This window comes from Leptosomus discolor, chromosome 1 (assembly GCF_034619465.1).
Source record: "Leptosomus discolor isolate bLepDis1 chromosome 1, bLepDis1.hap2, whole genome shotgun sequence".
NCBI lineage: Eukaryota > Metazoa > Chordata > Aves > Leptosomiformes > Leptosomidae > Leptosomus > Leptosomus discolor.
The window spans coordinates 187,851,321-187,875,734 of record NC_141391.1 but is presented as its reverse complement, the minus strand read 5'-3'; positions in this window follow the sequence as shown (position 1 = coordinate 187,875,734).

Below are 24,414 nucleotides of genomic sequence, written 5' to 3'. Positions count from 1 at the left end.
CAAAATAGAAATTGTATTTCCACAGACAGCTGGTGGGAAAACGTTCTCATAAACAAAGATCAGGCCATGCCATTTTACGTCCTCTTTTTCCACCACCACTTCTTTCCATACAGTACAATTATCTTTCTAGAGAGGAATTCTTCAGATTCAGCTTTGTTCTAATTTAAAAGAAATGCTTACGAAGTAATATGTACTGGCAGGACATCTACAGTAAGAGTAGTACAAAGATAACTACTTAAGAGAAAACAGAACATAATTAGACCATGAGATGACAAGATGTAACTAGTTTGTGAAGATGCAAATCATACGCCTAAAATTGCAGCCCACATGAAAAAATATCTCGTTCTTCTCGTGATGCATCTACATTTAGCTTCTTTTCTAACAAGCACATTTTTCAATGTTCAGAAAAAGTGATGATGTTTTAATTAACACAAAGTTTCAGAATTTGTCATGGCGTAAGAACTTCACTAACATTTTATTAATTTATGTCACTCATTTGATTCTGGTGCATTTTCTATTATTAAAATTTTGGGGTTTTTTGGTTGCAGCCTTCCTGTCGAAGATGGAGTTGCAATAGGGCTACCAACGACCTGGATGAAGGGATAGAGTGACCCTCAGCAAGTTTGCTGATGATGCAAAACTGGGAGTAGTGGCTGACACATCAGAAGGCTGTGCTGCCATGCAGTGAGACCCGGACAGGCTAGAGAGCTGGGCGAAGAGGAACCTAATGAGGTTCAACAAGGGCAAGTGTAGGGTCCTGCACTTGGGGAGAAATAACTCCATGCACCTGTACAAGTTAGAGCTCGACCAGCTGGAGAGTAGTTCTGTGGAGAAGGACCTGGGAGTTCTGGTGGATAGCAAGCTGACCATGAGCCAGAAATGTGACCTTGTGACCAAGAAGGCCAATGGTGTCCTGGGGTGCATCAAGAAAAGTGTGGCCAGCAGGTTGAGGGAGGTTCTCCTCCCCCTCTACTCTGCCCTGGTGAGGCCACCTCTGGAGTACTGTGTCCAGTTCTGGGCTCCCCAGTTCGAGACAAGGAACTACTGGAGAGAGTCCAGCAGAGGGCTACAAAGATGGTGAGGGGACTGGAGCATCTCTCTCATGAGGAAAGGCTGAGAGACCTGGGGTTCTTTAGCCTGGAGAAAAGAAGACTGAGAGGGGACCTTATGAATGCTTATAAAGGCTGGGTGTCAAGAGGATGAGGCCAGTCTCTTTTCACTGATGCCCAGTGACAGGATAAGGGACAACGGGCACAAACTGGAACACAGAAAGGTCCATCTGAGCATAAGGAAAAACTTCTTTACTCTGAGGTTGGCAGAGCACTGGAACAGGCTGCCCAGGGATGTTGTGGAGTCTCCTTCTCTGGAGATATTCAAAACCCGCCTGGATGCAACCCCATGCAACCTGCTCTAGGTAGACCTGCTTTAGCAGGGGTGTTGGACTAGATGATCTCCAGACGTCCCTTCCAACCTCTGCCATTCTGTGATTCTGTGAGATGTTCTGGAAAATTGTCAAGGACCGTTGCATCCTAGCTTCAATGTGACATTAGTGTGACTTTAGGAAGTATGATTTCTGAGCGAACCAGCTTCTGTTAGGATGTGCTTTGAGGTTTACTCCACAAAAACATTCATACAGCTGGATGGGCAGTATGAACAAATGAATTTAAAGGGCTCAGAAGACAATAAAAGAGCTGAAACAATGCAGTAGATACTGTGCCTTAAATAAAATATTATATAGTTGCAGCTGCATTGACCCTCTTTTTCTGCACCCTGATTTGTGATGCAGCCGTACCTACAACTAATATATGAAGGGGTTTTTTTTTCCTACTTTAGTTTCCCACCCTGACGTTATATCAAATTGTGTTCATTTTCCTTGAATTTTTGAAGATAGTTGTTTCTAAAATCAATATTCAGCCATAATGAATGATTGCACAAAGGTCAGTAGCTGCGAACACTAAACTCTGACACAGTCAAAGCAATTTTAACAGGATTCCATTTAACAATGGAGTCCATTTAACTATTTTAGTCTATTGTTATCTAGTCCATGGGCAATTTTATTCATGCTTTGCTGTAGGGTTTTTATCCCAAAGACACTGCATGGTAATACAAGCTGTGTGAAAGCAAAGGCCCTGATGAAAATCAAGAGAAATTACCCATGACACGCAGATAGAAAAGCTCAGTGTATTTCTGTTTGTCATCAGATATAACACACAGAAGTCACCAATGCTTCAAATGCAAGAAGGGGATTAGTCAGAGTGTTCACTTTATTAGAAAGAATCTATTCTCAAGTTGCAAACCACAGGAAATACATCTTCATTTATTTTGTTATTCACAGGACTGTTTTACTCTTCCAATAACTTTTTAAAAGTGGTTATTTTTGATTTATTTAATCTTTTGAATATCAAGTAAAAGTTTTACATGTTTTCTTTAATGTCTAAAACTATTTCCAGTGTCAACAACAGTGGTATAGAAATGGTGGTAAGGAGATGGAGATAATTGGATGGCAGCTAGGAGAAATATATACAAGTCATTCATGCTTTTGATATTCCTCATCAGTCTGTTCTACAAGTCTCACATATTTCCCTGTCCTCATCAGTATACCAAAGTGGTTTAGATGTTAATAGGAGCTGCAGGTAAGTATTGTGCGAAAAAAAAATTGTGAATAATGCAAGTACAAAGATGATGTCATTCTCCTATCTTCCACTGCTCCTTTTTTATCTTTTTTTTTAACCTTGTTTCTTATATAGTGAAAGCCTTAAATGTGTAATTAAATATAAAAGTAGGAGATGTGATGAACAAGGATTTTGATAGTATTTATCTCACTGTTCTTCTGAAAGTGTCTAATCTGAACTATTCCAAAGTTACAGGAAGGACATGTCCATGTGACGTCTGCCTTATGATGGTATGGATAATTGCCTGAAGATTCACATCTCTTTTTGATGACTATAGAAAGGATCTTTGCATATAGCTTAAAATTAAGTGTCAGAATTTTATGTGGCTGATGTAAACTCAATTGAATCTAGAAGAAAGCTTTCATTAGCTAATGTAAATTATATTCCCCATTTTAATCTAGGAAGAGAAGCATACGTTTTGTGATTGTTCTTTGTGTCAAGATGAGACCTACAACAAGGTAGAGTCCGGGGCATGCATTTTCTTTGTAGGGAGAACCACACAGAATACATCTTAGAACAGTACAATTGTACACTACAGCTTTATAGATTCCCCCTGATTTGTTTAGGCTTTAAATGGGAATGACAGTCACAGATGTCCAATAATAGCAATTGAAATATTTGCTATCACATATACAAAATCTCAGGGAAATGTAATGGTTTTCTGTTGGTTTTTTGTTGCCTTTTTCTGTTGCCCCTTTTCATTTGTACCGGTTAACCATCTTTCAATATCCACTGAAATGTTATATGGTCAGTGTCATTTTAACATGTGCAAAGATACAAAAATAATTTTTAAACACAAATTATATTTGATTATTTTAAGAAAGAGCACAGAATTTAAATAGATTTCAAGTATTTCTGTACTTTGATAAAATGTAGGTGTACAGATGACCTTTAAAGCTCTGTTCCATCTTCAAAAACATAATACCTTGCTATCAAACAATAAAGAAAAATAGAGAAACACAATAATAGTAACAGTCATGAGTTTTGTATGTGTGCCAAAGATCAATACAATATTGACGTTGCAGGTAAGGTCTTTTGTTCAAATTTACTAGGAGCTTGTTCTACCAATAGTTTCTCTTATTAAAATGAAGAATAAGAAGCCGAAACTCAGCCTTTCCTGTTTACTAGTATTTATCAAGTTAGAAGATGTAATGACAAGTGAGCAGTTCATAACAGACTGCAATATTACCGCATTATTAGAAATGGAATAGCCTGTCACTACTATAGCAGGAAAAGCATGCCAAGATTAGTGCATATTATCTGAACATTTTTGCCAAATCTGAGGTTATATGTACTAATCTCTGTATCTCATATTTGCTAGTAGCTCGTTCAACACTACATATTCTATTTTTTCTAACTTTCTTTGTAAACATCTAAGACATTTTCACAGTTAGTATGCCTATTTTTCTGTTCTTTCGAATTACTTATTCAGTTATCTATTCACAAGGCTAGACAGGGCAGAAGTAAACAAATTATTACAAAGTTCTGGAAAAGGACCTGTGAAGGAAAGACTTGTAACCAAAATGTCTGGAACTCTACACACACTATTTGCATCTATTTTATGATATGAAATTTTAATGCAGAAGTTCAAGGTGAATGTTACTTCTAATTCTTATGCTTAAAGCTGAGAACAGAAGCAGAATTCTAAGTTGAATTTTATTGAGCTAGGAAATAAATATTGGAACTGCAGATTATGTTAACCTTTTGTATTGCAAAGATGCCTTCCATCTTGTCTATCTATCTGATTTACAATTTACACAGTTGCTGTTCATGTTCTGTGAGCCTTAGTGCAGCAATGTTTGGAGTTAAGAAAGGTTGTGGGTTTAGTTGTGCCCTGTCTTGACCTGACATAATCTAATTTACAGGTGTGTGATCCTTCTGACTCCGATCATCACCTTTCCAGTTGTCCTCTCTGCTTATCGTAAAAAAAGCTTTTAAGAAATTCTGCTGATGATCTTTCAAAATAGTGTTACTAATAGAACATTAGTCCACGCACAAGAAATAGGGTTTGGTTTAGGGCTTTGTTTTCTTCTTTTAGTTCATTTTCTGGAGGTAGGTCATGGTTTTGCTTTTAATATATTTATATTCAATATCAGTCTTTCATCTTTATTCTTTTAGATATCCTTTTGAAGTCAGTCTGTTGGGGATTCTTTAGTTAGGTGGTTTATTTCATTACTGGCCAGTAAATGACATGTAGACCAAAACGAAGTCAATATTTCTCCAAGAGCAAGGAAACAGGATCAGTTGTATTCTATCCACATTCACAATAAAGAAAAGAAACATTATTTTTATCAGGACAATATAGAGAGAGGGAAAGGTGACTTCTTTGATACAGTGCAGTAAGTGATAGAAAGTAGGTCAGAAGAGGATGGAAATATATGTTAAAAATAAAACTAAGGAAAACCTAGCTAATATGTCAATGTACTGTGGGCTATATATTGGCATTTAGCCAAGCCTTGAGTGAAGGATATCATCGAAGGAGAAAAACATAGCTCAGAATCACAATTCTTTTTTATTCCCAAATTGTGAGGGTAGAAAAATACCAATGAAGTCAAAAGAAAAACAATTTTCTCATGGCAGCTCTACACTCGGTGGAGTATGTTTTCCACTTGAGTCCAAGAAGAAGCACCAGTGTCCAATATGAGGCAGACAGAAAGGGACAGCAATGACTCTGATCTGCTAATCTTACTGACAACAGGGAAAGCAATTACAGTAACACTGAGGTTACCACGTGTAAAGGGCTACGTGGTAGCCTCAAAGGAGAATAAGAAAGAGGGTGGAGAAATTGAACTTACATAGCATATACTTTGTTACACAGTATAACATCATTCCATCAGGTATTATAACTAAGAAACTTTAAAAAGATATCACTGTAAATATATTTATAAGTATAGCAGCAAGTGTCCTCTCCCCAGCCTTAAATGCCACTACTAGTACCTCATCGCCTGATTATGGAAAAGAGTCACCAAAAGCACATCATCTTGTTACAAGACTTTATTCCTAATTCACAGCAGTACTAGCATTTAGAAAAATCACAGCAGTCTAACATTTTTAAGCAGTAATGTTCCTAGTGACAAAAGTCAGCTGAGGCTTGAGAATGTGTATTTTAACTCCTCTCATGCTACATTACTTGCTCCATTCACAAATAAATGCCATGGACAAGTGCATTTGCAAGTCTTTGGGGGCTGGTATGATGCAAGACTGCATCGCCAGACTCAGGCTAGCTTTTAACTATCACACTTTATTCTAGACAAACAATGTGTAATAAACAATAAACTTCATTTTAGATCATTATAATATGCTAGAAAATAAAAGAAATAAAATCAGGTGAAATCAAGTAATGTAAATCATTCCATTCCAAGTAAAAAAGGGGTTTTGTTAGTGAAAAAAAAAAATATGCAAATCAGACACATACAAAGGGAACAATTCAACTAAACAGTCATTTTAATACAAGAAAATACATGCCGAGAATCCTGATTTATGTTTTTTACACTGTATTTGTGAAGTAAGGTCCAAGTTAATACATGGAGTACCACAGCTCTGAGGAACCCTTTCACATCTTACACTTGCTCACTGCATCTGAATCAAACAGCTATCTGCTAATGGAAACGTTCCCTTTGTAGTCATGTTACCAGCCCCAGAAAGGCCTCTCTAGCTCTGTGGGCAGGTGCTCACACTGAGGACCACCACTTTCTGTTGTGTATTTAGCTCAGAGAGAGACGTACTCCCTTAAGGAATTCATCATTGCCTGAAAAATTTTATCCCTAAGGAACGGCAAACGACCTGAAATAATTTTTTAGTTCCTAGAACAATTCCAGGATAAAAGTAAAATGACCACTTTGTGCTCAAAATAGAAGTTTAGGAAAGGGAAAGAAATTTAAAAAAAAAAAACCCAACAACCACGCACCTTATAACTATGCCTACTCTCACTTGAACTGAAGATAATCAGTTTCATTCTGGTAGCAAAATCAGCTAATTCCCAGGATGATTGACATAACCCCCAGTCTCAATTCCAGGCCTTCAGACAAGAGCCATTCTTTAACTTGGCTTTCAATAAACAGAATCATAACTTAGCTGCCTTTCTTTCAATTTCTGTCATGGAAAAATACCCCCTCAGGAGTTTTCTGCTACTTTCCAACCTGAGAAATGATTCTGTGCATTCAACTCAATTCGAAACTTCTGTACTATTTGCCACAGCTTTGATGTCTGTTGTGTGTGGACTCAGCTAGGACTAATATCTACTTGACCAGAAACAAATCACTCACTGAATAGGACTGAAACATGCTAACAGACTCGATATTTGACTGCAGCTGGAAACAAAACATTTACCTACAATGAATAAAGTTCTCTTTCCTTACTAGGAAGACAGTATCTGTTTTCTGCAGTGACGTAAGTGATATGTTATATACTGAAATTCATATCTTATATAATCACAGAACAATATTTTCCTTTATGCAAACATGACAGCAATGCAAATGGGGTAGAACTAGCCTTCGGTAGAAACTAGATGTGCAATAGTTTGGAGTAAGAGTTATTCACAGTACACAAATACAAGTTAGTGGAAATTTGAGGAATACCGTGACAAGGACTCTGAATCATAAACTTCTTAGCAGGTGAGACACAGGTAAGCAGTTCTTAACAAAGCAGTTCAGAAAACCTCTCCCTGTCTGGTTTTGTGCATCTGTAATGATAGCACCTAAGTTTTACACCATGCTTAGTGCCTTCAGCCTTGCTGCTCTGAATTCCCAGGAGTGCCGCCTTCAGATGTCCAGAGAAAACAAAACAAAACTAAAGTAAACCCCAAAACCCAGTATACTGAGATAGCTGGAAGAGGCTGGAAGGCTCTAGAGGCTACTATTACTGACTACCTTACCGTGATATGAACACAGATGGCATAAATGATCTCTTAACCAGGACCTACCTCCTCAGCCAGGTCTACAAGCACTAGGTTATTACGCAAAAGGTGGTTACTACCCTTCGCTGATGTCCTTATCCACAGCAGTTAGTTTGGTATCAAAGTCTGAGGAGAAATTGTAGGCTGTGAAGCAGTTTCACATATGTTTTAGTTAAGAAGTGAAGTAACTACATCAAAGAGAAAAGTGATTTCAGATAATCCCAATTTGGGAGTTTGGCTCAGACATCCTCCTTCCCCTCATTCCTTAAGGCATGCATGTGATCTCCTTCACTATATGGAGACCTCACATGCCTACTTCCATTCAGAGACTCTGAGTTAAATGCTTTTATTTTACTGATTTTGGTCAACTATCTTAAAAGATAGATGTCAGATTAATCTGAAATAACCTTGGGGTAAATGAACATTTTGTATTATACCATTGCAATTCTATGTGGTTAAACGTTCTTTAAGTATGAAACTTGCATCCATTTCATTATACCATAACCATGTAAAAAGTTTTCGGGAGGAGGACACCAGCAAGTCTCACGAATTTTCCAAAGAGACGGCATCTCCCACACTGAACAAATTGTACAACCAAGGCAGCTGTTCACCATTCAGTTCAAATACATGAATAAACAGCCTTCAGTCCATCCCTCATGTTGTGCAAACAATAAAACTGTCTCCAGTGTAGCTTTTAGAGTGGGAAAATATTAATCATAGAAGTGACATATCATAAGTATGTCATGATATCATCATACCTAAAAGCTGTAGAGAGAAGACAGTGCTGTTCTAACATAGACACAGTAACAGTAATTATCAGGTCAACTCCTTTATTGGCTATCCAGGGCTTCTTCAATGTAATTATTGTCCCTTCTTTTTTTGGAGAACAGTATAATACAGCTCTAGCAGTCAGCTTATTTGGCTGTAGCTATTATTTCTCAGAATACAAAGGGTTACACTGCACATTAATAATATTTATATATAATTATTTATACAAAAAAAATGTATATAGATGACAGTGCAGAACAAGAAATACAAGTTAAGAAGTCCTGAGTCCTTCACTTCTTATTCCAAAAGGAATACTTTCCAGAATGTATCATATTTTGTCCCAGTAGTACCTAGAAGCTGTGGGGTTTTGTCTTTGTGTCAACAGCAAAAGGGCCCAGGAGAGACAGTTTGTGCTTATTTTTGTCAGAGCTGATGACATAGTTATCAACCAATTGACTGTTGCAGCAGCAGAGTTCACATTTCTACCCTGCTCCATATATGAGGCCTCTTACTTATTGTGTGGCTAAGGAGATGCCACAGGCTGCATATGCTACATCTTCAAAGACCTTGTTTATACTGGTCTCCAAAGAGGAATATATATTTAAAAAATTAATAATTAAAAAAAAAAAAAAAAGATAAAAACTCCAAAAGGAGCATTGTACTTCTGCAGTTTTGTATGCTCCATGTGAGGCTGCCACAGCAAGGTAGTGAATTTTCAGGAAAGTTAATCCTACAGCACCTTATCAAAAAGAACAGAGTCCAAAATAAGTTTGCAAGATCTTTATCTGTCAGCAGTCTGAAAGTCCAATCCAGCTCTCTGAAGTAAGGATCATGACAAGAGGATTGTTGCTGAATTAGATTCACAGTGAAAATTTTCTGTAAAATACAGTGTATTTCTTACATCCCCTTCCCACCCACAGAAGAGGGAAATTTTGACAGTAACAACAAGAAAGCAAATGAGATTTCTAGGGTTAAAGCCAGTTCTGCCTAATCTCTTAATTTCTGTAGGGGAGGGTTATAACAAATGCTGATCTATCTTCCATCAGGCCAGAAACAATTAAAGATTCTGATCAGTGTAACTTAAAGGCTTTCTATGATAACTTTTGGCATGCAGTGCCAAAGTGAGATAATTCCCAATGTCTAAACTGCAAGAAATATGTGACATCCTTTAAGCTTACACAGACTTTAGAAGGAAATCAGTAGATGACATTGTGCTCTGGTCCCAGGCCCAGCAGTGGCTATTGTTGGACCACAATGGATAATCCCACTTTACTCCTTTATTTGACCCAGCGTATTGCTGGTTTCCTTCAGATCTTAATGAATCAGTCCAGGTAACAGTGGTAAGAATGGAAGGGTGAATGTTCAGGAAGAATATTATTAAGAAACTTTGTGGAGATAAATGGTGTCCCAAAGAATAACCATTACGAGACTGCTTGTCAGGAGGTGGAGAGCAAAGGGTAAGGAGTGATCCCATTGTGTGAATTTCTTGTATTCAGTCACAGTCACAGATGCATGGTGTCGAACTCTGTTTTTAGCTATATTAATAGCAAATCCAAATCCCTAAATAGGGAATTGAAAGACAGCTTTTTCTTGCAGAGAAACATACTGAAAATCATGTCTGCCATGGAAGAATAGTAATGTTAATGTGAGTTTAGCCAAATTTGAATAGATATTTCCTCTCCAAGGAGTGAGGGAATTTTTATTAGTAACTGAGCGCATAGACTCTTCAGAAACAAGACTGATAACACAGTGAATATTAGCATAAAAAATGATGACAACTATATTATGTGAATAATTTTTAGAGCTACAAAGCTAAAACTGCAAGAAATCCTATGTGTGATGTTGGTCTTATTTTTTAACACTTTAACAGTGCCATTCAGTCAACTTCTACAACTGGTTGAGATAAAAATGTCTTCTCATTGGTTTCTCAGACAGATGCATGCAAATTTCACAGCTCATCCAAGAACATTAATGAATACATATTCTAAATATTCACATTTACTGTTTCCAGAACACAGGAATAAAAGTCATTTTGTCATTTCCTCCATTTTAGAGTCCTTGGGTAATAATTGGATGCTGAGAAAATGTTGGGTTTTCCCTTTTTCTCCTTCTTGCATAACAGCTGCACTTTTTGCCTCACAAAATCTTTGGGATTTGATTACAGCATCAAGACAACATAACTCCTAATGTGTTCTGTTGTTTTAATAGACTAATTACAATAGAAATTGAATAATATATATTCATTTTAAAAATGTACATCAAAACCAATCTATTTAAGTCATTATTTTATGTGTTCATCTAAAGCTGGAGGGAAATATAAGATGGGGGAAAATGTGAAGTTTTAAAGATGTGTTGTCCATCTAAGATTAACATTCAGAGGGTGAAATAATTGACAAAGATTCAGGTCAGGCACTGAGGAAAAGGGTTTATAGATAAGGACAATACAGTATTTTGTGATTCCACAAAAGCTCAAGTCTGAAAGAGATTAATATTTTTTCTTAAATTTACATATTCATTGAATAAGTCTTTCCATGCTCCGAATAAGTATTTCAAGTAATTTGAATTTAACACTAAGATGTCGATAAATGGTATTTTTCATTTTCATTATTAAAAAATGTTTCTCTATTTCCTTCAATCTCTTGAGGAAATTATTAATGTCGTGGTTAAGAACATGTTAAAAACCTTAGCATGGTGTGAAGTATATCTTTGGTCTAATATCAATTTTAATAGAAACACTCTGTAATTTATAACCTTGAAAAACATCTGATAGCTATTACTTGCTTTTCATCTCATTTATTTAGTAGTGTTTTAATTGAATGTTTTCTTGGTCTACAGTGAAATTAACATTATTTCTGGATACCAAATGTCTTGGCAAAGAAATACAGTATCCCTTTCCTATCATTTAGATGGATTTGTTTTCTCTAAGGATTCAGTAGCAAGGTGCTTTACAAAGTGATTATTTTACTGAGATTGCATTGCAGGAAAGGTCACATTGCCTTTTTGCAATGCTTAGAATGCAAAACTCAGATATTATTTTTCATTAAAGCACAGGTGTGAAATTGTGTGAATTCTAACATACATATAGGAGAGAGATTTGGGTTGGTACATTGCATAATAGTGTCATATTGAAAGAAATACAATCATTAAAATATGCCAACCTTATTTCTACTATGTGTAAACTCTTGCTCATAATGGAAATGTCTAATAGGAACACAGACTTACTAATGGAAATTCCTATTTTAAATAACAAAAACCTACTTGAAATATTTATAGTTGCCCTTCCAAAATTTTCTTTAGGTGAAAATGTCTTACAAGAAATTACACTCTGAATGACTAAAGAAGTAGTTATCTTCTACAAAAGCAAGGCTTTACTTAAAAGTACTTCTATAAGAAATCTTATACAGGTTGGATAAGGCGATTCTCACCTGTTTTGTGAACATCTAACAACCATTACAGATGCTGCCACAACCTATGAACTGCTGTAGCTCAATTTGTCCTCTGTGTGACCTTATATACAGTAGGTTAATTACTGTGGTAGACTTACTCTGCAGAGGAGTTGGGTATTGTAGAGGAAACAGTGCATGGGCAATGATCAACTGTGATGAAAATCTTAAATTGTGAAAAATACTTGCTCATGGACTTTGTGCTGGCAGTGTGCAGAGTTATCCAGCTGCATGGACTGCCTTGTGATTTGTATGTCAGCATTCAGTTACCTTTTAAGTTTTAGAAAGATCCTTACTAAGTGATTAAACCAAGCCTGTGATATTTTAACCTTGTTCGTAGAGTAGTTGCAAATATTCAGTATTCTATATTATCCAGAGGAGAAAGAGGGAGGAGAAGCAAGGAGGCACTATTGGAGAAAACACCAGAGAACATGCAGGGAAGAGGTTAGGCAGACAGGCTGATGAAGTTCACATATAACCTTCAGAAGCAGATATTGCACAAGTGATGCACATCTTCCCCATTGTGTCCCAAAATCTCAGTGCAGTCTCACTTTGATATAATGAAAAGACAATTGTGAAGCCTGCATAACAGCAAAATGACTTCCATTTAATAAAAAAGTGTTTTTTTCTTTGAGCCTACCGTATATCTGAATTAAAATTAAAAGTATCTGCATAACTCTTCATTTTTGTTATACTCCTTTTAAAACTTCCCACTCCTTCTTTTATGATGTCTCATTGTCAATCATTTCTTTAAGAAATTAGAAGTCCCTTGATTTTAAAAAAACATTTAGTGTGATGTGTGTGGTGTGTGTTTGTGTGTTTAATAGTGAGGGCCTGTCAGCAAAGACGCTGGCTCTACTTTCCCTTACCTCGTTCAAGATTATGAGACTCAGAAAGATCTACTGCTAAACCAGCATCAGTCTGTTTTCCTACCTGCCCAACAGCAGGTCAAATCCTGCTAGCAAAAATCACCCTGGCTGGAATTATGCAGCACTCAGAGTCTCATTCACTTCTGTGGGTGACTCATAGAGATGCATTTTATTGTGGTCCTGGGATCACAGCCTATGTATGGAGGATTCAGAGCTCATACAAAATTCTTCTTCAGGAATTTATTCCAAATCAACTTTTCAGTATTCAAGGAATTAAGTAATTCATTGATCGTTGGAGATTCCCTCATACTAACTAATATACCAATCCACACATCAGTAGCAAAAATAAAAATAATTCTAATAATGGTTTACTGTGGCTTTCTACATCATTAGCAGTTTGTGCAATATGAGAAAATAAGCATATTGGTGGTTTCAATTCTAGTGGTGTGTTTTCACTTAAAGTCTGGTTGGTATCTGAAGATAAATATCAAAACACACCAAGAGCAAAAACAATCTTGCTGAAAGCTGTGTGCTGGACCTTAATGACCTTTTGTTCCGGGTCTGTTTCTGATATTGATAACTCTTTACGTATGAAGTCTGAATATATTTTGTTTGGTGACTTCAAAACAAAAAACAAAAAAAAACCACAAAAAAAACAAAAAAAACAAACTTCCAAGACAACACAAGTTTTCCAGAGAAAGTATCTGGAGATTACAGACAGGAAAGGAGCAGGCAACCAATTATCTGCATTATCAGGATTTTAACTTGTACCTTTGCTAAAATATTATCCATGTTTAAAAATGTTTAGATTTTTAAGTCAGCCTTTTCTCACTCCTTTTTTGCTACAGGTTTGTTCTGACTATTTTCACAGCTAATGTTATTCTTCATAAATATTCTTTATATTTATAAATAATTTTCTGTCAACATATGCCAATAAAAATAGAAAACTGAGGCATGAGTCTGGATTTTAAGGCATCAAACGCCAAACATGTTTGTTGTTAATTCCAGCTATTGAGCAACTTTTCAGAAACATTATGACAAGGCAGAAATTAAAGAAATTATTCTAAAATGAAAATCAGCCACAGGCTAAATAAGGTTCAAGTATGATAAAATGTATTTTGCAGAGAATTTAACGATTAAAGACAGGAGCTACATCTGTAGAATAAGTTAAAAAGGCTAGGGCCCCTACAGCTCTACTGGCCATCTTGTTATGTTGTGGATTAAATACTATGTCCTGGTTTTGACCTGGGCAAAGGAGTATTCTCCCAAAAAAAGTTTAGGTATCATCTGGGGCTTAACATGAACCAGTGACTATTTCCCAATAGACTAGCCTCTTCCAGGGAATAAGGAAGTTTGATACGATAGACTTGACAAGACTATGCCAGTTGGCTTCAGGATAAAAGGATAGACCCTGATATTCCTTAGTTTACAGGCATAAGTGTAGTCACAGTGTAACAGCTGACTCTGGACTTCATTTGCTTCTCTTCTGGTGTGACAAACTTCTCCTAGACATTGGAAGAGAAAGTCAGTTGATTTAAAAATAGTTAAATGTATTTGAAACCTGTGCATATATCTTGATCTACTACTTCCTATCTGTCTCCTGCTAATGTAACTTCTTTATATTTATTTATCCAAAATAATCTCTTGTCACTTCTTCATCATCTGCTATTTTAACTTTCTTATCTATTTTCCTATTTTTTTTCCTTTCTCCTTTTGCTTTATTAATTTCTCAGTGTACTTTATAATATTATCAGAGGATACATAATGGATCACTGAAACATATCAAAACATTAGCTCTAAAAAGACAAGCTAAGACACCGGCAAATTGAAAATTTTACAGTGTCGAAACCGTAAGGTGTTTTACACACCTGGTGTTCCTCACGTATTCCGTGAAATTAGTTAGTTTTGGAGATTGAATGGTCAGTTGATTAGTTTTTTTATCAAGTCCTCAAGAACATTTTCCAAACCTCGCTCACACCTACTTTTCTTGCTTTAAGTATGTGCATACATCATCTTTATCAAGTACCCATCATTCAGAATTCCTGTAATCATATCATTAATAGTTTTATATCACTGGAATTTGGATTAAAATATACACAATTTATACTGAGCCCAGCAGTCCACTTTCTATACCAAGGGTTTAGTATATATGTAATCTACGGTTTGTAGAGTGAAAAAATAGATTTGTCAATTGGATGTATTTAGTTCAAGAAACAATTGAAAAGTCAGAGTAGAATGCGTTTAAGTACTGCGTTTGTACTTTGGTATTTAATACGTAGAAAAGATAGAATTACAGGTTTGCCTAGCAAAGCAGTTAACACATTGCTGGATATCTTTGAAGGAATATTTCAGAAGGCATGTAACACCTAATACTCTGTGTGACTTTTCCACCCTACATTGTAGTTTTTTGAGAATTCTGATTTTACGAAGTCTGGGACCTAGAACAGAGATCCAAATTTCTTTCCCAGTCACAGTGAATGTTATTACACTATCCTTGGAAGAGATACTCCAAAATTGCTAGGAAGATAGGCTAGACTTTCAATTAATTGTAATATCACAGTTTCCTTGATTTATTTCAGTATTTTGAAATTAATCTCTTTCTTCCATTAGGATGAAATTTTTTCTCCCACGTTACTAAAAGCCAAGGTGGTAAATACTCTTCATCGGGGCTCACTTTAGCATTGGCCACTTCAATACTAGGCACAGTCTAGACAGTCAATTTCCATTGTCTGCGTATACAGCGATCTGCTCCATATGCTTCCACTACTGAAGAAGCAGCAGAGGGAGGTGATATCTACGGCAGCTATTGCTACTCTTAACCATTAATGTTAAAACCATCATTTCTCTAGATTTCTTGCTTGACTTCTTTAGAAAATAAGCTATCTGGAAGCTTAGTGTTTTGGTTTTATTTACTCTTCCCCTGTCTTGCCTATTCACTTCCACATGGACTTGTTTTCACATAGATTGGACAGTATTACTAACACTACACAGCTTGGTGATTTTACAGCACCACAGCATTGTACACTGCAACTGACTTCACCCACTATAAGCAAACTTATATGACATTTTTGTGCTGGTGTCACTCAAATGTGTGTATTTGGTGGGCTGTTTCAAAGCTACTAAAACTTGTAAAGGACAACGAACATTGCAGATTTGCAGCTTCAGCAGAGCATCCTGTTTACAAGGTATGGAAGGGATCATGAAAAACGGCTGTAGAGAGAATTAAGTCAAGAGACTGGAAGTGACTTACAAGAAGAAGGACAAAATAAAATTAAATTACAGAATATGAACAAAATTCAGTGGTTTGCAGTCAGATAAAATTCAATGCTGTAAATATTTTCATTTCAGATTTATTTTTAAATATAAACTTGATATATCCCTTTTAACAAGCTGAATCATTTCTAATTAATGTTCTCCAGGTTCATTTGTGCCACTAATTTCAGTAAGAAGTTGTCTGACAAAGAACTGCAGCATTGAGCCTCTGACCTTAGTAGAATTATAATTAAATCAGCTCCTATTAGTCATAACATTCATTCTGTTTACTGTAAATCTATAGTCGGAATTTGGCTCTTGTCCTGTAACATATCAAGAATTAGTAAAAACAGTGTGATTTTTTTTTCTTTTTTTTTTTTTTTTTTTTCTGATGTTGTCTGAGATGCAATACAGTAGACAAAGATCAGACTGCGCCAGGATGCTGGAAGCCTTGCAGAAAACCTTGTATTCAAGGAGTTAGTGACCTTGAACAGGCTACATGTGCTCTATTGAAACTTGTACACAGAGTTTGAGAAACCTCTGTTATTTACATAGTCTGCAATTATAATATCTTTGGAAAGGTAAGCTGTATGTGGATGAAGGGGCAGGATGTAGTGATTCTGGCTGGGAGACAACTGCACATTGTGCTTTGTTGCGCTGTGTCCAGGGCTGCCTTGGCCTCTTGCTGTAATGAAGAAGCCCAAAAGCAGCTCCCATTTGGCACTGGCATTTAAGCCACCTGTGTGGCCTTGCCCTAGTAGCAGTGCAGCAAGAAGTCCTCATGTGAACATTGTTTTTGTTTGACCGTGTTAATAGAGATATTTTCTTGTAAGAAAATCATGTAATAGTTCAAATAACTGAAAAGAAGGAATTTTTGGATAGGTTTGCCATGGGAAGATCCATCAGGGGTCTGTCCAATGCTACATGAAAGCAGGGTGGCTGGATGACGATGTAAGATTTACTTATTATCTGTATTACTCCTTTTATCCTACTTTATTACAACAACTATTTCATTAAGTCATTTGTCGGGCTTTTCTTATTCAGATCCAGAAAGAACCCCACACCATGTCTCTCTCATCCCCGACCCTGATGCAGAGCAACTTTTGAATAGATAAAATCATACGTGAAAAAGAGTCTGACATACTGGAAGTGATCCAAAACCAATATAGTATAAATGTTACTGTTACTGCTTTTTTGAGAACAAGGAAAGAGAGGAGTAAAGATGTATTTGAATCAAGTATTCATGAACTTCATGGCATGTTTTTTTATTTTCACTCAACTACTTCTACACAGGATAAAATATTTGTCTGTCAAATATTCCCACTTAAATTTTTTCAGTGAGTTTTCCCTTATGTACACCAATAACTCTAGTACTCCTCCCTGAATGATTTTTTTACTACATCTTTTACAACTTTAATTTCATATTTGCAATTTACAGGCATTAATAAAAATGTTTGTATTAAACAAAACAACAGCTCCTTACAATAGAGGAGTAGACAACAGGTAGAACTTCAACTTACGGGTAGTGAAAAAAGGGATAACATGAATAATAAAAATATGTTTCTGAACTGGCTAAAAGCATTGGTGGAAATCAGCAGCTTCTCCAAAATGATGAAAAATATCTCCTAGTTCTTTCATGCGATTACACTGTAGAAACTATAATAACATAATACTTACATGACACGATCAACTAGTGGTAAGAGTCAGGGCAAATAGGTTAACAACCTGAAGAAAAGGGTCTGTTTTCTCTAAAACTTGTTTAATATTTTCTCAGTTTGACCAACAACAAAGCTGGAGATAACTCAGTAAGACTCAAATTTATACAAAGATTCACAGTTTGGAAGCTCTGTCTCCAGTGAGATAAATTACTAACATTCAAAAAAACCCCTCAAGCCTCGATAATCGGATAAGAACTCATCTGGCAGTGTTTGGGTCTGAGCACCTTAACAGTGGAAATAAACTGGGATAGTAATAGCTTTGCCAATGACACAAAATACCAGACCAGAAAATGGAGATCAAGCAAAACCTGATGTCACGCTTCCTGAAAGGTATTTGTGGCATTATGGGAGATCTGTCTAGAAACAGAAAATTCTGAATACAAGAAGATAATGTCAAAAAAAAAAAAAAAAATAAAAAAGAGAGAAAGAAAAAGGAAGATGTTGTGCCAACCTCCAGCTAATACATGGAACATACCAGAGAAAAAGTATTTTGTCATTTTTATTCCTGTGAAATGCTGACAGATTTGACAACAGTGTTTCCTGAAAAAAATATCAGTCAGACCTACATGGTTGCATTAGGAAGACTTAGACCTGGAACTAGGTTCTTTCTGACCTTCAGTGTGTCTTATTTACCATAGTATTTACAACATGATATAGAAATATGTGTGTCCTTGGATAAATGGGGCACGAAAGAGCTCCTGTGAGCATGTCAGAGTTCTGAAATGGTGTCAGTGTGGAAAGCATTTGTTTTACTTGTCAATACTTGTCTTGGTGTTATTGAATCTTCTAACTTGTTACCAAGTTTAGATATCTAAGGAGTACAAAATGTCAATGTATCAACCCAATAAAATAGTTTTTCTGTGTTATTTTACTTGAAGAAACGGAGTTATGGGTTTCTAAACAAGTATTCAGTTTATACGATGAGTAGAGAAGGAAAAAGAAGTTTGCACTAACACATTATGCATCTATTGACAAAATTGTATCACTACAGGCTCAATATCGTACTTGTCGAAAACATTCATAGGAAAACCCAGATAACTGGTTACAGACTAGAAATCTGTGTGTACTTTCATTGCTGTAGCTCAAGACAAACATTTTATCATTGCAAATTTCAATTTATGGATCACCACACTTTTTCAATAAATTACAGTTCTTGAATAGAAGCTATAAAGTCTCTAAATAGACGAGGGATATGTTGTTCCAGATGAAGTACATCTAAGCACGCAGTTGAACCTGCCTGAGGGAAAAGTTCTTAAATCCTATACTAGTCTTAATTTTAGTAAGATCAAAACCATGAATATACTGGCTGTTTTGCATGACTTCATAAAATGGATGGCCATTTATACCAGTTTAACCAGCAGCCTGAATGTGCTTGCTACTCAGAGATATTGCGTTGCCATTGCCATTACTGTGGCTTTTGAATCATTTCTGCACTAGCAGAAAATGGATGACGATGAGATGTCTAAGGCTAGTCTATATACTAGAAATATGATCTAAAACACAGCTGAGCTGAAAATTATCTGCTTTCTTTGTATCTAACCCCATGCTTTGTGCAAAGCTCTAAGCAAGCCTCAGCAAAGGAGCCCTTGAACATGCACAACCCAAAGCCCAGCTCATCTAGATAAGCAGCTAAGGTGTTGGCACGACCCGCAGCAGAGTGCTCCAGTGCAGTGCACAGGGCTGTTCCCAAACTGGCAGCTCCTCAGGGGGAGCCAAGAGAGGTGCCAGGAGCCCATAGCTCATGCAGCAGCAGCTGACGGGACCTGGACAGGGCCAGGAGCAAGGGCAGCCCAGCTCCCCCCACGTATAAAAGAAGCCCTTAGGGAGCACCAGCGACAGGGTGTGCAAACAGGGTATGGTGGGTCAGCAAGGGCATGGCATGGCAGTTCACATGGCAGTGCACATGGCAGGGCCTGCAGGAAGGGTGTTGAAGCTCTGCCAGCTTGAGCAGGGAGCTGTGCTATCCGCTGGCAGAAAGCCATGGCCTCTGCACCCAACACGGCTGATGCAGCTGCCCAGAAAGAGCTCTGGTGGGAAAATGCTGCCACCCCAGTGTCTGGCTGCAGGGTCTGCTCTACTCTTATGCCAGTACCGGCCAGCAGCAGTGATCACACCTGTGGGAGGTGTGCCAAGGAAGAGGAACTTCTCTGCTTAGTGACAGAGCTCCGGGAGGAGGTCAGTAGGTTGAGCAGTATCGGAGAGTGCGATAGAGAGACGGACTACTGGAATCACACCCCACCTTCCCTGGGAAAGGCCCAACAGGCAGACAGGACACATGATACAGGCGATTCCCTACCCTCAGCTTTTATCCCTGCTGTTTAAAATGAGGGGAGACCTTATTGCTCTCTACAACTACGTGAAAGGAGGTTGTAGTGAGGTGGGTGTTGGTCTCTTCTCCCAAGTAACAAGTGATAGGACAATAGCAAACAGCCTCAGGTTGCTCCAGGAGAGGTTTAGATTGCACATTAGGAAAAATTTTGCCACCAGAAGGGTTGTCAAGCACTGGAACAGGCTGCCCCGGGGAAGTGGTTGAATCACCAGCCCTGGAGGTATTTAAAAGACATGTAGACGTGGAGCTTAGCAACAAGGTTTAGTGGTGGATTTGGCAGTGCTAGGTTAACAGTCAGACTTGATCTTAAAGGTCTTTTCTACTTCAAATGATTCTGTGATTCTGTGCTGGCTGCCAAAACACATCAGTTAACTCTTCTGTTGTAGATGAGTCCACCTGTGTTTCTTCTCAGAGTGACTCAATATATTATGCAAAAAAGGCATTATGAGATTTTCAGGCTCCTAGGCTTTTTATCTGCCAGGGAGCAGTGTTGGTGGCATATAGATGAGGAGGCACATTTTGTGCCTTAACCCAGCAGCAGGGCTGGGCTCCACTGCGCTACCTGTACTCTAAAGACACCAACATCTTCAATCCCCAATAGTCACAACAGGGAAAGCTGGTCTCTCTTGTGTAAGGGTCAGGCTGTTATAGGTGATGGAGCAATTTGGCCCCAGGAAAAATAGTCCTGGTAAAGAAGAAAGCAGACTGGAAAACAATTTTACTTTTTTTCCCCTGATACTCTGGAGATACCACAGAGGAACCTTTTAACTAGATCTAAATATAGGGGTTTTTTCCTAAAAAGACTTTGAGATTTCTTTCATTCACACAGATCTCTGATAGAAACAGAAGTAACGTGGTTTGTGCAAATGCCTGTGGTTACCTGCAAATACAGCTTTTTTAATTAAGAGAATCGCAGCGTAATAACTACCATCACAAGTCAAGAGATGACAGTTCTTTGCTTACACAATAATTACTGACTAGAATATTTATCTATTTAGGACAGTTTTCTTTAATCAAAAGCTGGCAATTAACTTGTTAGTTTCTTATAAACTGCTAAAGGTAAAAAAATGAGTTTATACATATTCATAATTTCATCAAATTTCAAAATCCAGAAAAATCGAGAACTGAGACATTGTTTTAGAAATCTTCTATTTGTACACCTCACACATCCTTCCTGTAAGTATATATCATTATTTGTCAAAATATAAATGCATTCTTTTTCAAAACACACATAAATATAAGTTCATGTCACATCTGTCTTTTTCAGTTTTTTGAAGATCATGTTTTCACCATTTTAAGATAATGATATACATATTTTTGTATAAACTAATAACCAAGTTATAAATGACGTAGCGTTTTACACAGTGTCCAGCTATAAATTTGGTGTGTGGGCCATGAAAAATCCAATTTAAAGGGTGTTTGCTAGCTAATGAGGAATATGAGTTACTATTTGAGCTTCAGAACTACTTAAAGTATGTCATTCCTTGGTTGAAAATGTTCATTGGTGAATTGTGGTGTGGAGATCTTCTGGCTAGAGAGATAAGGCACGGGTGAATACAGAATTTATTTTAAGATGAAGTCACAGTCTTAATCTTTGAATTTCACAGGTTCTACAGATTAATATTTCTTTCTGCTAGTCTGTTGAAGAAATTCTTTAGAAAAGCAAATCATAGAACTTTCTTTGGATCCTATAGCAAACTACATGTAATTAAGAATACATTTGTAATCACTGAAATCCAGAGCTTAGATTTCTAGTTCCTGCATAGCTATTTTGTGAAGTTGATTGTAGACTTAGAAGATAGCAATTCCAAACATAAATGCTACCTGTCCTAGGACCTGTCAACCTCAAAAATGAAAATGTAGTGTTTGTGAAGCAAGAAGTTTGCTTTATTTTGAAGGTCATGTAAATTAAATGCTTACAATCATGAAATGTATATTACAGACATTGAATATCTATGAGATTAATGAAAAGATGACTTGCTTTCCTGTTTGATTCCATTTTTTAATACAGATGCTTGCTATCTTCATAGTGCTAGCTAGGCCTGTATTTTAGTGCTTTCCATGCTGGAGCCAAAGTCAGCAATTACAGAAAGCTGCTGCTGTGAAAATATCCATGTGCAGAGGAAATTTGCATATTTCCAGGAGCAAAGCAGCACAGAACTGTGATCAATATGCATAAAAGTTGCTTGGTATATGAAAACGAACCAGCATTTCCTTTTTTTTTTTTTTTTTTTAAAATATCCCATATTTATTTTAGACAGATCTGCACATACTTGGAAAATTTGCTAATTATAGATTAATGTTGAAAATGTGGAAATTACAGGACTAGCTGGTGGTATATGTTTGCTAGATTTACAATGGCATCCCATGCATATAAAAGGATTTCTTTACGTTCTCAAATCTACATAGTTTGATACTTATTTCTCAAAATGTCTGTTTTTCAGTGTTGGCATATTTGCTAAACTATACTCTCATTGTGTGCATGAACAAGACTTCATGGAGTACACAGACAGAAAGGTGTGTTCTGTATGTGGTTTTGGAAACAAGTCAAACCATATTTGGTAATCCAATGTTTTAATCCCCATAAATAGGTTGTTCATTATACTATCTTTCAATCATTCCACTTAAAGGTTTTGAAATTGCCTACCCAAATACTAGCCTCCCACAGGAGTTTGCAGTGTTACATCTTCACCAGACTTTCTTTCCTTCTCAGCAGTTTTCCAACCTTAACAAACCTCTTTGTCTATTTCTCCTACAAGAGTTGAATGGGGTTTTTTTGCCTTTTTCAACGAACATGCATTGCCCAAATTAACACAGGAAGTAAACACTTTGTCTTTTCAATGCCTTGGAATACCTCAGTCATCTATCACACCTGTATATTTTTTAATGGTTAAGTTGAAAATAAGTTGAGAAAATGGTATTTAAAGGATTGCAGAAGAGAAATCCCAATTGAAATAAAAGACATTGCTCATAAGCTTAAGGTTACATACCTGCTTATGTACCTTCCCCAGCTATGTGTATACATCTACAGACAATCACAAGGAAATAAAATTGGTTTACATTTCATTGTATATAACACTCCTCACGATCTTAATTTCCTTCAGTTTCTTATTTACCTAAACTCAGAGCGCACTGTATACTTGTGTGTTTGCTTAATGACTCATTCAGTGGCATGCTAATTCTGAGCAGAGCATTACATACATCTATTTGGTATTTAACCAAAATACTCAATTTAGTCCAACCCAAGTGTGTGACAGTGCATAGGCACTCCCCTCAGTACTCATTGAAAAATCTCAACTGAAAAATATTTAAAATGAGATTAAATAAAAAGGAAGACCTTTTACTGCAAAAGCTTTTTTTTTTTTTTTCATCCTTGCAGAAGGTTATTAATTAGTTATTACACCTCAGCCAAGTCAGAGATATCAAAGTAAAGACTTCTGTTCCCTGGGTCCTGCCTTTCTGATTAGATGTTTCATGACTCTCATTGCTTCTGGTTGAGTCAACCTGCAGTTGACTTCAATACAACCACTTCATGGAAGACTTCAATAGAAACACTAGGGGGAAGAATATTCCTACCCCCGTTAGGGGCAAGAATGTCAGATGATTATGGTATGTTTACATTAAATATAGATTAAAAGCACTCTGTGAACAGTTTTCTCAGTAGTGTTGGGTTTTTTCTGTTTGGTTTCTCAGTTCCTTAAAATGGCTTTTACAGATGAATTGAAAACACAGAACTTGTACCTTTTCCATGAAATATTTCGTCCTGGTGATTTTTCTTCCCTGCTTCCATGGTTATACCAGAAAGACAATCAAGGTCATAGGCTTTATTGAATTGCAATATGCCAGCAGTTTGTCTAAACATGAAAGTTGCATCTTTAAAGAGATGGTTCTATCAATTGCAGTCTAGTTCAGCAAAGGCACAGGAAAGTGGCTGGAAAGAAAACAGGTAGGTTCAAGGTTATGAAGGCCATCTACTTTCCCAAGGAGTTATAGAAAATTTGATGGATACATTTCGTCTTTTTAGTCTTCTCTGTATGCTCAGTCTAATCGATTTTGTCCTCTTCTCTATGTTTACCACAACAGTACCATAAGGGAACAGCAATGTAGAGTAGCTTTATAACGTCAAGATATTAAAGTGAAACAGCTTAGGCAATGTTTTCACTTGCACAATTATTAGCGTAAATATATTCCTATTCTACTTCTCAGTACTCAGCAGTAGTCCCTGTGAAGTCATAAATGTAATTTTCCCTTAGATAATTGAGTAACAAAACACAATGTAATTCAATTTTGTAGTAAAATGACAGAAATTGATTTCCTAACCCTTTATCTTTATTATTATTAGTAACCAAACAGAAAATTTGGAAATTTAAGAAGTATACTAGGAAAATGCAACTATCTTTCCAAAGCTCAAAACTAGGATTTAAACAGAGGAACTGCAACATAACCATATACCTGTAGAATTAGAGGAA